This window comes from Bos grunniens, chromosome 12 (genome assembly GCF_055505025.1).
Source record: "Bos grunniens cultivar Pamir isolate PY7600 chromosome 12, Bosgru_T2T1.0, whole genome shotgun sequence".
In the NCBI taxonomy this organism is placed as follows: Eukaryota; Metazoa; Chordata; class Mammalia; order Artiodactyla; family Bovidae; genus Bos; species Bos grunniens.
The window spans coordinates 43,060,132-43,073,197 of record NC_141176.1 but is presented as its reverse complement, the minus strand read 5'-3'; positions in this window follow the sequence as shown (position 1 = coordinate 43,073,197).

Here is a 13,066-nt window from a genome sequence, read left to right as displayed (position 1 = left end):
TCTTTGCCCTTAAGAAGTGGGCCTTTGGAAGTATTATTACCAAAAAAGCTAGTGGAGGTGATGGAATTTCAGCTGATCTATTTCAAGTCCTAATAGATGATGCTGTTAAAGTGCTGCACACACTAAGCCAGCAAATTTGGAAAACTCATCAGTGGCCACAGCCTTGGAAAAGGTCAGTTTTCATTTACATCCCAAAGAAAGACAATGCCAAAGAATGTTCAAACTACCACACAACTGCACTCACTTCACATGTTACTAAGGTGATGCTCAAAATCCTTCAAACTAGGCCTCTACAGTATGTGAACTGAAAAATCACAGATGTATTTAGATAAGGCAGAGGAATGAGAAATCAAATTGTCAACATCCACTGGATCATAGAAAAAGCAAGGGAATTCCATAAAAACATCTACTTCTACTTCATTGACTATGCTAAAGCCTTTGACCATGTGGATCACAACATATGGTGAAAATTCTTAAAGAGATGGAATAACAGACCACCTTACCTGCCTCTTGAGAAACCTGTATGCAGGTCAAGAAGCAATAGTTAGAACTGGACATGGAACAACAAGCTAGTTCCAAATTGGGAAAGGAGTATATCAAGGCTGTATATTGTCACCTTGATTATTTAAATTATATGCATTGTACATCATGTGAAATGCTGGGCTGAATGAAGCACAAGCTGGAATCAAGATTTCTAGGAGAAATATCAATAACCTCAGCTATTCAGATGACACCACCTTAATTGCAGAAAGTAAAGAGGAATTAAAGAGCTTCTTAATGAATGTGAAAGAGGAGAGTGAAAAATCTGGCTTGACCAATCAACACTCAGAAACGAAGGTCATGGCATCTGGTCCAATCATTTCATGGCAAATAGATGGGGAAACTATGGATACAATGATAGACTTTACTTTGTTGGGCCCCCAAATCACTGTGGACAGTTACTGAAGCCATGAAATTAAAAGGCGTTTGCTCCTTGGAAGAAAAACTATGACAAACCTAGACAGCGTATTAAAAAAGAGAGGCGTAACTTTTCCAACAAATGTCTGTATAGTCAAAGTTGTGATTTTTCCAACAGTCATGTATGGATGTGAGAGCTGGAGAATAAAAAAGGCTGAGCGCCAAAGAACTGATCCCTTCGACTGCAGTGTTGGAGAAAAGACTCTTCAGAGTCCCTTGGACAACAAGGAGATCCTATCAGTCAGTTCTAAAGAAAATCAACCCTGAATATTCATTAGAAGGACTAATGCTGAAGCTGAAGCTCCAATACTTTGGCCATCCAATACTTTGGCCAGTGAAGACGAACTCCTTAGAAAACACCCTGATGCTGAGGAAGATTGAAGTCAGGAGGAGATGGGGATGACAAAGGATGAGATGGTTGGATGGTATCACTGCCTCAATGAACATGGGTTTCAGTAAACTGGGAAATAGTGAAGCATGGGGAAACCTGGTGTGCTTCAGTCCATGGGGACATAAATAGTTGGACATCACTGAGTGACTGAACAACAACAACAAATATAAGTATGGAATGATTTCAATATTACAATGTTATAAAAAGTTTAAAATGCAGAAACTAAATCAGAAACATTGGGGAAGGTTGCACTAGTGGTAGAGAACCTTCCTGTCAATACGGGTTATGGAAGAGATGTTGCTTCCATCCCTGGATCAGGAAGATCCTCTGGAGAAGGTGGTGGCAGCCTCATTCAGTACTCTTGGTGGGAGAATTCCATGAACAGAGGAGCCTGGTGCGCTACAGTTCATGGGATTGCAAAGAATCAGAGAGGACTGAAGAAACTTAGCCACGTATGCATATGTATTGCTATAAAGCAGGGGTTCCCAACCTCTGAGCTGTAGACTGGTATCACCTGTCAGATCAGTGGCAGCATTAGATTAGAAATAAAGTGCACAATAAATGCAATGCAATTTAATTATCCTGAAACCGTTTCCCTCACCCCTGCCCAGTCCATTGAAAAATGGTCCTGGGCACCGCAAAGATTGGTGACCCTACTCTAAGGGAACAAACAAACAAAAAAGCAAGTAAGTTGATACCAAATGTGAAGGCTTTGGTGTGGATAATATGAGGACATGTTTTGTAATATAAATTTAACTTTTGAGCATAATGAATATATTTTATCATCAGGAAAATAATTTACATTGTAAGGCATTAAAATATAAGTATTTTTAAAAAGTCAATAAATAAGCTGATAGATTGAAAGCACAATGCTAAAAGCTGTATCATTCAAAATCCGTGTGAAAGGAAATTACTATCTTTGAATACAAAGAATATAACAAGTAAATTTTAAAAATAAATATAATGGTGACATTTTTAATTTCTAACACTTGAATAATATGAGTACCTGAAGGACAGGCAGGAACAGATGGAGGAGATGCAATTAGCAAAAAAAAAAAAATAGTTATAAACATTCTTTGGCTGAACAATCACTTGGAGCTACATATTGAAATAGCATAATGAGTGTCAAGTCAGGCTAATGAATGGAACACAAAATTAAAATGAATATATTTGACCTCAAAGAGGAGGGTGTTTTTTTTCCCACTTTTGCATCAAAGAAAACAGTTCACAAAACAAAGAAAAACAGTTAATATAATTTTCAACTGAAACAGGGGAGAATAATTAATATTAGAAAAAGCTTTATAAAATGTGTGCAGAAAAGGTCTATAAACCAGAAATCCTATACCTAGCAAATATATATTTTATATATTAATTTAAAGAAAATAATTATTTGACATGCCAAGATTCTGTGACTGAGTTATCTATTTACCGCCTCTATGAGAAGTTCACAGGAAAAACTGCATAAAATAAACTTAAAAAGATAAAAAGACACAAGGGAAAATAAGCAGTAGAAGAAACACAATAAGTTATGAATGAAGAAAATGCATGTGTAATTAGAAGGGCTAATGCTAACTATTACACTCTGAATATGTGAAAAAAATACTTAAAGTAAAATCATAATGGAAAAGTTAGTAATAGCATAAAAAAATATTTCAAGTGATTCAGAAACATTAGCTCTGTGTTTTGGTTCAAAGTGGAAAAGCAATTTTAGTCATTAGAATTTTATTTAGTGAAAGTACAGTGCAAGTCGCTCAGTCGTGTCTGACTCTATGCGACCCTATGGACTATACATCCGTGGAATTCTCCAGGCCAGAATACTGTAGTGGATATCCTTTCCCTTCTCCAGGGGATCTTCCCAACCCAGGGATTGAAACCAGGTCTCCCGCATTGCAGGCAGATTCTTTACCAGCTGAGCCACAAGGGAAACCCCTATGTAGTGAAAACAATGACTTAAATAAGGATACTTTAATAATAATTAACATTGGATTAAAAGACCCAACAGGAGCTAAAAAAATGTAAAATCATAATTTTTAGTCTTAAATTATGATAAAATAATATAAATAGTTATTAATATTTATTTTTCAAAATAAATAAACCAACAAATTAATTAATTTGTGCAAAATTGATGAGTAAAAATCATTAAACATTTCTTAGTCTGATATTGAGAGGCAGTAGAATACTATGAATCACATTGAAATAAAAATAATAATTTTAGTAATACACATTTAATATTTCTCTTTAGTCTGCAATATATTATTATAAAATATACTAGCAACTTAAATGACAAGAAGTATGAATACATAGAGTTTCCCTGGTGGCTTATTGGTATAGAATCTGCCTGCTATGCAGGAATCACAGGAGACATGGGTTCAATCTCTGGGTAGTGAAGATCCCTTGGAGAAGGGCATGACAACTTACTCCAGTATTCTTGCTTGGAGAATCCCCATGGACAGAGGAGCCTGGCAGCCTACAGTCCATTGAGTCACAGAGCTGAATACAACTGGAGTGACTTAGCATGCATGCACGCATGAATATATAATGTCTATGAATCAAATCATAGACAGCTACTGAAATTGATTTACTACACACAAGTGTGAATAAAGGAAAGAAGAAACTCATCAGAAAGTTTGTGGTAAAGAATTCTCTTCCTCCCCCCGCCCCCTAGCAATGACAGCTAACTAAGGGCTTTATGATGATCACTTGTAATATAAATAAATAAAAAAAAAGGAGACTGATATTTACCTACCAAATTTTGGTTAAGCATTGACCTTAATGCTTAATGGCCCAGGTCTACATAAATAACAGGGAAGAGAACTAGACTTATTGGGTGGTAGATGGTGTTGGTGGTGGGGTTTCCCAATGGTAAAGTGCCCAGGAGTCTTACGAACTGGCATGACGAAGATAGGTCTTCCCTATTGCAAGATGTCTGACTTTGAGTCATATTGAAATTTCAAGAATGGGACCCACTGGGAAAGTGGATACTAGCAGCAAGAGATTCTAGGGAAAGTTTTTTATGGTAGACGTTGAGATAGAGGATAAGTTCTTTTGTGGTGACAAATGTCCAACAATAGATAATTGTGCTACTATAATTGTACTTACAGTGTTCCTTAATAACAAATATATGTATCTCATCTGTGAAACAACAGGTATATATGTCTGAGTGCCAGAGTGAATAGGTGGTCAAGGTAAGCCAGACAATCAGGAATAACCAACAGAGAAGTTCTACAACCACAGAAAGTATATTTAATAAAGGTTTTCCCTGAATTTTACCTCCTTTTTAACTTTCAATCTTATCAGAAGAATAGGAATACCTTGAATAAAGGAAACAGGAGGCACTTCTGAATCAAAAATGTATCACTAATCTATACTACAAAGGGCTAAAGTCATAGAAAGAGTGAAAATGAAATCATACTTGCCTCACTTTAACTTGCTGGAGATAATTTCTTTTCATTGCATGGAAAAAAAAAGAATGTAATGAAAAAAATGTAATTTTAATTTTAAAATTAAAATTTAGATTTTGCGAACATTTTTAGAAACTGAAAGTTTTTGTATAGCACAAGCTTAACATGGATTAAAGAAAAAAGGAAATAATGTCTTACTTGCACTCTTCTGTGTTGAGTCTGTATTAGACATTGGTACTGGTGGACTCAGGTTACCACTTCTTCTTTTATGAGAACATACTATATATGGTCCTGTATTTGGATGAGAACTAAAATGTGTTTGCCTCTAAGATATTAGTCCATAAGTTTGCAAAGAGTCAGACACACTGAGCAATTAAGTACTAAGCACTGAAGACATTTATTATATCTATATAGTTGATAGCAATCACTCAAAAAGCAAGAGAGTTCCAGAAAAATATGTACTTCTGCTTTATTGACTATGCCAAAGCCTTTAACTGTGTGGATCAAATAAACTGTGGAAAATTCTAAAACAGATGGGAATACCAGATCACCTGACCTGCCTCTTGCGAAACCTATATGCAGGTCAGGAAGCAGCAGTTAGAACTGGACATGGAACAACAGACTGTTTCCAAATAGGAAAAGGAGTATATGAAGGCTGTATATTGTCACCCTGCTTATTTAACTTATATGCAGAGTACATCATGAGAAACTCTGGGCTGGAAGAAGCACAAGCTGGAATCAAGATTGGTGGGAGAAATATCAATAACCTCAGATATGCAGATGATACCACCCTTATGGCAGAAAGTGAAAAGGAACTAAAAAGCCTCTTGAGAGTGAAAAAGTTGGCTTAAAGCTCAACATTCAGAAAACAAAGATCACGGCATCTGATCCCATCACTTCCTGGGAAATAGATAGGGAAACAGTGGAAACGGTGTCAGACTTTATTTTTGGGGGCTCCAAAATCACTGAAGATGGTGGCTGCAGCCATGAAATTAAAAGACGCTTACTCCTTGGAAGGAAAGTTATGACCAACCTAGATAGCATATTCAAAAGCAGAGACATTACTTTGCCAACAAAGGTCCATCTAGTCAAGGCTATGGTTTTTCCTGTGGTCATGTATGGATGTGAGAGTTGGACTGTGAAGAAGGCTAAGCACAGAAGAATTGACGCTTTTGAACTGTGGTGTTGGAGAAGACTCTTGAGAGTCCCTTGGACTGTAAGGAGATCCAACCAGTCCATTCTGAAGCAGATCAGCCCTGGGATTTCTTTGGAAGGAATGATGCTAAAACTGAAACTCCAGTACTTTGGCCACCTCATGCAAAGAGTTGACTCTTTGGAAAAGACTGTGATGCTGGGAGGGATTGAGGGCAGGAGGAGAAGGGGACGACAGAGGATGAGATGGCAGGATGGCATCACTGACTCGATGGACGTGAGTCTGAGTGAACTCCTGGAGTTGGTGATGGACAGGGAGGCCTGGTGTGCTGCGATTCATGTGGTCACAAAGAGTCGGACAGGACTGAGCGACTGAACTGAACTGAAAACAAACAATAAAATAGCTTTCAATTAAACAACACTGTATCAATATATATATATGAAAAGCAACTGGCAGCTTTACTAAGCTTAATTTACAGTCTTTGTCTCTACAATTTTAAGCAGCCAGAAGTATATGTTTCACTTTGAACTTTACAGTAACACTTTTTTTTTTAATCAGATGAAGTATCTGAAGAAGTTGTATTAATATTTAAGGATAAGGCATTCACTTTTAATGTTTTTATAATCTATATAACCTTAAGCAATCTATTCACATTCTCTAAATCCTCAACTTGTCCAGTCCTTAAACAAGGGTATGTTGGAAATTTCTAAAGGACTTTCTCTCTTTAATACAATGGAATTTTAAGTACAGTTATATGAAGAAGCAAAGGGAAGAAATCATGTATGACATAAACTGAAATCACTCTTTATGGTTTTAATATGTTAACATTGTGCTCAGTCTCTCATTCATGGCTGACTCTTTGCAACCCCGTGGACTGTAGCCTACCAGACTCCTCTGTCCATAGAAATTTCCTGGTGAGAATACTGGAGTGGGTTGCATTTCCTTCCCCAATGTTAGCATTATGATTTACAAAAGAAGAGAAATTATTTTATCTGCTTGGGTTTTTGCAAATCATCAAATTATAGAATACTCACCAAAGAACTTAGTCATAGTTTCATCCTATCTGTGACCCAGAACATTACAACAGCTTGTGTAGCATAAAAGGGCAAGAAAGGATAAACATCCTTTGCAATTATATAACAATAAATGAACCATAGCTGATCAGCATTATGATGGGATGTGTCTTGAAAGAATTTATTTAGTCAGTTAGTCATTTAGGAGGATTTGCACAGGGTGAATTCATTGGGCATATGGGCAGCATGTGTTCAAGGACTCCCTGCAGCATTGAAATGACACATTATTATAAAATATAGTGTACCTTCTCTTTTATTATGGTGGTTCTTATGAGAAAAATAAATCTATGTTTTTTTATATACACAAATTCCCTGGAAATTAAACAACATAACAAAAAAGGTGATGTAGAAATTGTCTAAGCATATTTTTATAACTACAAAAAATAGTGAATTATAATGAAATTTGATTTGAATGACATACACTATATAAAAATATTTTTGTCCTTCATTTACCAGACGCCTTATGGTTTTTTGGTGTCATTTATTTTCTTTATCTCAAACCCGAAGGTCTAATTGACAATCTAAATGAGGTGTTTCACATTGGAAATTCAGAACAAATATCCGGGACCAAGTTTCTTAACTCATTCTTTCAAGAATATTCACTGAGGAATACTGCCAAGTCTTGTGCTGGATTCTGATATAAATATATTTCCTTTCTGAAGTATCAAACTTTCTTAACATGTGGGTATTTAACTTATATAATAAATCAATAGCAATAAATTAAATAAATCAATATTATGTCTTCAAAACAATGCTTCCAAAAGAATTACTGAGATTCCAAATATACTTTTTTCACTGACCACATATGCTCATACCATCTTAGAGAAACGTCATATTTGAAAAAAAATAAGCAAACAGGCATGACAACAAAAAAGATTTGGTGATATCAAATGTATCTCTAATTCTATGTCACACAGTCACCTATTTGGCAGTAAAGTGCAGGCTCTAACAATACATATTAGTATACAAATGATTCTGTGAGGAAGTCAAATCTCACCAACTGGTTATATTCAGTTGTTAAAAACAACCATGGTCAAATCTATTTTATGCTGATTAAATTATGTTAGAAACAAAGAAAATAATATTTGAAACTCATGACTTTCTAATCCTTCTAATGCATTCTCCTATTGTCCCTTGTCTATGTTAGCTGTGTATGAAAGTATTATGTATCTGCTACTATCCATATTTTCTTAACTCCAAGTTATGTTAAATTGGGAGTACTAAAAAGGTCCATGTGAGAGTATTTACATCCTCAAAATGGGCAAGAGCTGCAAAGCAGCATTCAATTTATTGTTTTGTTTTCTAGATGTAAGAAAGTGATGGAAAATACTTTGAATGACATGACTGTAGCTATTATATTATGACAAAAAAAAAAAAAAAAAAAACATTTAAAACAAAGTTCTTCCAGTATTGGAGAACTATCAAAATTTTTCAGCAAACAAGTCAGATACATCATCGACAAACTTTTGAATTTCTATGCTTGCCTTAATCTGAATTTAAATAAAAATATCAACAAAATTTCATATCAAACTACCCCCATCAATAGTTGCATGCCTGAATACAAAGATTTGATAAAATGTTGTAAAAATCTTCTTGAGAACTGATTGATTCTAAGCAATTTAGAATAATGAAAAGTGATTGGTTTATTGATACATGCACATGTTGGCTACACTTCATGTATATCAGCAAATTTTACAAAATATTTATGTATACACACACATTTCTTTATTTTATATTTTACTTTTTTCAGAGAGATGGCTGTTAAATATGTAAACAAAAAGAGAGAGAAAACATATAGACAAATTACATTGTAAAGAAAGAGAAATTCAGAAAATAAAGAAAAAGAAGGAAGAGATGAAAGCATCTCAGACTTACTCTTGGTAAATGAGAGTGAAGAATTTAGTTTAAAAAAGAGGGAAAGAACTTGAACAATTGTTTTTTCCAAAGAAAATATACAAATGGCCAATAAGCACATGAAAAGATATTTAACATCATTTGTAATTAGGGAAATGCAAATCACAACCAGGCCAAGAGATAGCACTCTATATCTACTAGCATGGCTATCAGTTCAGTTCAGGTCAGTTCACTTGCTCAGTCATGTACGACTCTTTGTGACCCCATGAATTGCAGGCCTCCCTGTCCATCACCAACTCCTGGAATTCACTAAAACTCATGTCCATCGAGTAGGTGATGCCATCCAGCGATCTCATCTTTTGTCGTCCCCTTCTCCTCCTGCCCTCAATCCCTCCCAGCATCAGAGTCTTTTCCAATGAGACAACACTTCGCATGAGGTGGCCAAAGTATTAGAGTTTCAGCTTTAGTATCAGTCCTTCCAATGCACACCCAGGACTGATCTCCTTTAGAATGGAATGGTTGGATCTTGCAGTCCAAGGGACTCTAAAAAGTCTTCTCCAACACCACAGTTCAAAAGCATCAATTCTTCGGCACTCAGCCTTCTTCACAGTCCAACTCTCACATCCATACATGACCACTGGAAAAACCATAGCCTTGACTAGATGGATCTTTGTTGGCAAAGTAATGTCTCTGCTCTTGAATATGCTATCTAGGTTGGTCAGCAAAAACAAGACTGGGAGCTGACTATAGCTCAGATCATGAACACCTTATTGATAAATTCAGACTTAAATTGAAGAAAGTAGAGAAAACAACTAGACCATTCAGGTATGCCCTAAATCAAATTCCTTATGATTATACACTGGAAGTTAGAAATAGATTTAAAGGACTAGATCTGATGGATAGAGTTCCTGATGAACTATGGATGGAGGTTCATGAAATTCTACAGGATGCAGGGATCAAGACCATCCCTATGGAAAAGAAATGCAAAAAAGCAAAATGGCTGTCTGGGAAGGCCTTACAAATAGCTGTGAATAGAAGAAAAGCGAAAAGCAAAGGAGAAAAGGAAAGATATAAACATCTGAATGCAGATATCCAAAGAATAGAAAGGAGAGATAAGAAAGCCTTCCTCAGTGATCAATGCAAAGAAATACAGGAAAACAACAGAATGGGAAAGACTAGAGATCACTTCAAGAAAATTAGAGATACCAAGGGAACATTTCATGCAAAGATGGGCTCAATAAAGGACAGAAATGGTATGGACCTAATAGAAGCAGAAGAGACTAAGAAGAGGTGGCAAGAATACACAGAAGAACAGTACAAAAAAGATCTTCATTACCCAGATAATCACGATGGTGTGATCACTCACCTAGAGCCAGACATCCTGGAATGTGAAGTTAAGTGGGCCTTAGAAAGCATCACTATGAACAAAGCTAGTGGAGATGATGGAATTTCAGTTGACCTAATTCATATCCTGGAAAATGATGCTGTGAAAGTTCAGCACTCAATATGCTAGCAAATTTGCAAAACTCAGCAGTGGCCACAGGACTGGAAAAGAACAGTTTTCATTCCAATCCCAAACAAAGGCAATGCCAAAGAGTGCTCAAACCACTGCACAATTGCAATCATCTCACATGCTGGTAAAGTAATGATCAAAATTCCAAGCCAGGCTTCAGAAATATGTGAACCGTGAACTTTCAGATGTTCAACCTGGCTTTAGAAAAGGCAGAGGAACCAGAGATCAAATTGCCAACATCTGCTGGATCATAGAAAAAGCAAGAGAGTACCAGAAAACCACCTATTTTTGCTTTATTGACCATGCCAAAGCCTTTGACTGTGTGGATCACAATAAACTAAGGAAAATTCTGAAAGAGATGGGAATACCAGACCACCTGACCTGCCTCTTGAGAAATCTGTATACAGGTCAGGAAGCAACAGTTAGAACTGGACATGGAACAACAGACTGGTTCCAAATAGGAAAAAGATTACGTCAAGGCTGTATATTGTCACCCTGCTTATTTAACTTGTATGCAGAGTACATCATGAGAAATGCTGGGCTTGAAGAAGCACAAGCTGGAATCAAGATTTTTGGGAGAAATCTCAATAACCTCAGATATGCAGATGACACCACCCTTATGGCAGAAAGTGAAGAGGAACTAAAAAGCCTCTTGATGAAAGTGAAAGTGGAGAGTGAAAAAGTTGGCTTAAAGTTCAACATTCAGAAAATGAAGATTATGGCATCTGGTCCCACCACTTCATGGCAAATAGATGGGGAAGCAATGAAAACGGTGTCAGACTTTATTTTTGGGGGCTCCAAAATCACTGCAGTTGGTGACTGCAGCCATGAAATTAAAAGACGCTTACTCCTTGGAAGGAAAGTTATGACCAACCTAGATAGCATATTCAAAAGCAGAGACATTATTTTGCCAACAAAGATCCATCTAATCAAGGCTATGGTTTTTCCTGTGGTCATGTATGATGTGAGAGTTGGACTGTGAAGAAGGCTAAGCACAGAAGAATTGATGCTTTTGAACTGTGGTGTTGGAGAAGACTCTTGAGAGTTCCTTGGACTGCAAGGAGATCCAACCAGTCCATTCTGAAGGAGATCAGCCGTGGGATTTCTTGGAAGGAATGATGCTAAAGCTGAAACTCCAGTACTTTGGCCACCTCATGTGAAGTGTTGACTCATTGGAAAAAACTCTGTTGCTGGGAGGAATTGGGGGTAGAATGAGAAGGGGACAACAGAGGATGAGATGGCTGGATGGCATCACTGACTCGATGGACGTGAGTCTGAGTGAACTCCTGGAGTTGGTGATGGACAGGGAGGCCTGGTGTGCTGTCATTCTTGGGGTCTCAAAGAGTCAGACACGACCAAGTAACTGAACTGAACTGAACTGAACTGAAGCATGTGAATGACGATTTACAAAAAATAGCAAGGAGGGATAAGAAAGCCTTCCTCAGTGATCAATGTAAAGAAATACAGGAAAACAACAGAATGGGAAAGACTAGAGATGTCTTCAAGCAAATTAGAGATAACAAGTGAACATTTCATGCAAAGATGGGCTCCATAAAGGAAAAAATTGTATGGACCTAACAGAAGCAGAAAATATTAAAAAGAGGTGGCAAGAATACACAGAAGACCTGTAAAAAAAGATCGTCATGACCCAGGTAATCACCATTGTGTGATCACTCACCTACAGCCAGACATCCTGGAATGTGAAGTCAAGTGAGCCTTATAAAGCATCACTACGAACAAAGCTAGTCGAGGTAATGGAATTCCATTTGACTTAATTCATATCCTGGAAAATGATGCTTTGAAAGTGCAGCACTTAACATGCCAGCAAATTTGGAAAACTCAGCAGTAGCCACAGGACTGGAAAAGGTCAGTTTTCATTCCAATCCCAAAGAAAGGCAATGCCAAAGAATGCTCGAACTACCACACAATTGCACTCATGTCACACGCTAGTAAAGTAATGCTCAAAATTCTCCAAGACAGACTTCAGCAATACGTGAACCAGGAATTTCCAGATGTTCAAGCTGGTTTTAGAAAAGGCAGAGGAACCAGAGATCAAATTGCCAACATTCCCTGGATCATAGAAAAAGCAAGAGAGTTCCAGAAAAACATCTATTTCTGCTTTATTGACCATGCCAAAGCCTTTGACTGTGTGGATCACAATAAACTGTGGAAAATTCTGAAAGAGATGGCAATACCAGACCACCTGACCTGCCTCTTGAGAAACCTTTATGCAGGTCACAGAGCAACAGTTAGAACTGGACATGGAACAACAGACTGGTTCCAAATAGGAAAAAGAGTACGTCAAGGCTGTATATTGTCACCCTACTTATTTAACTTATATGCAGAGTACATCATGAGAAACGATGGGATTTAAGAAGCACAAGCTGAAATCAAGATTGGTGGGAGAAATATCAATAACCTCAGATATGCAGCTGACACCTCCCTTATGGCAGAAAGTGAAGAGGAACTAAAAGCCTCTTGGTGAAAGTGAAAGAGGAGAATGAAAATGTTGGTTTAAAGTTCAACATTCAGAAAACGAAGATCATGGCATCTGGTCCCATCACTTAATGGGAAATAGATTGGGAAATAGCATGGCTATAATTGAAAAGAATAGTAAAGGAAAATAATAAGTATTGCCAAGGATATGAAGAAATTAAATTCCTTTGCATTGCTTATGGAATGTTAAGTTATGCAACCACTTTGGAAACCATCTTGATGTTTTCT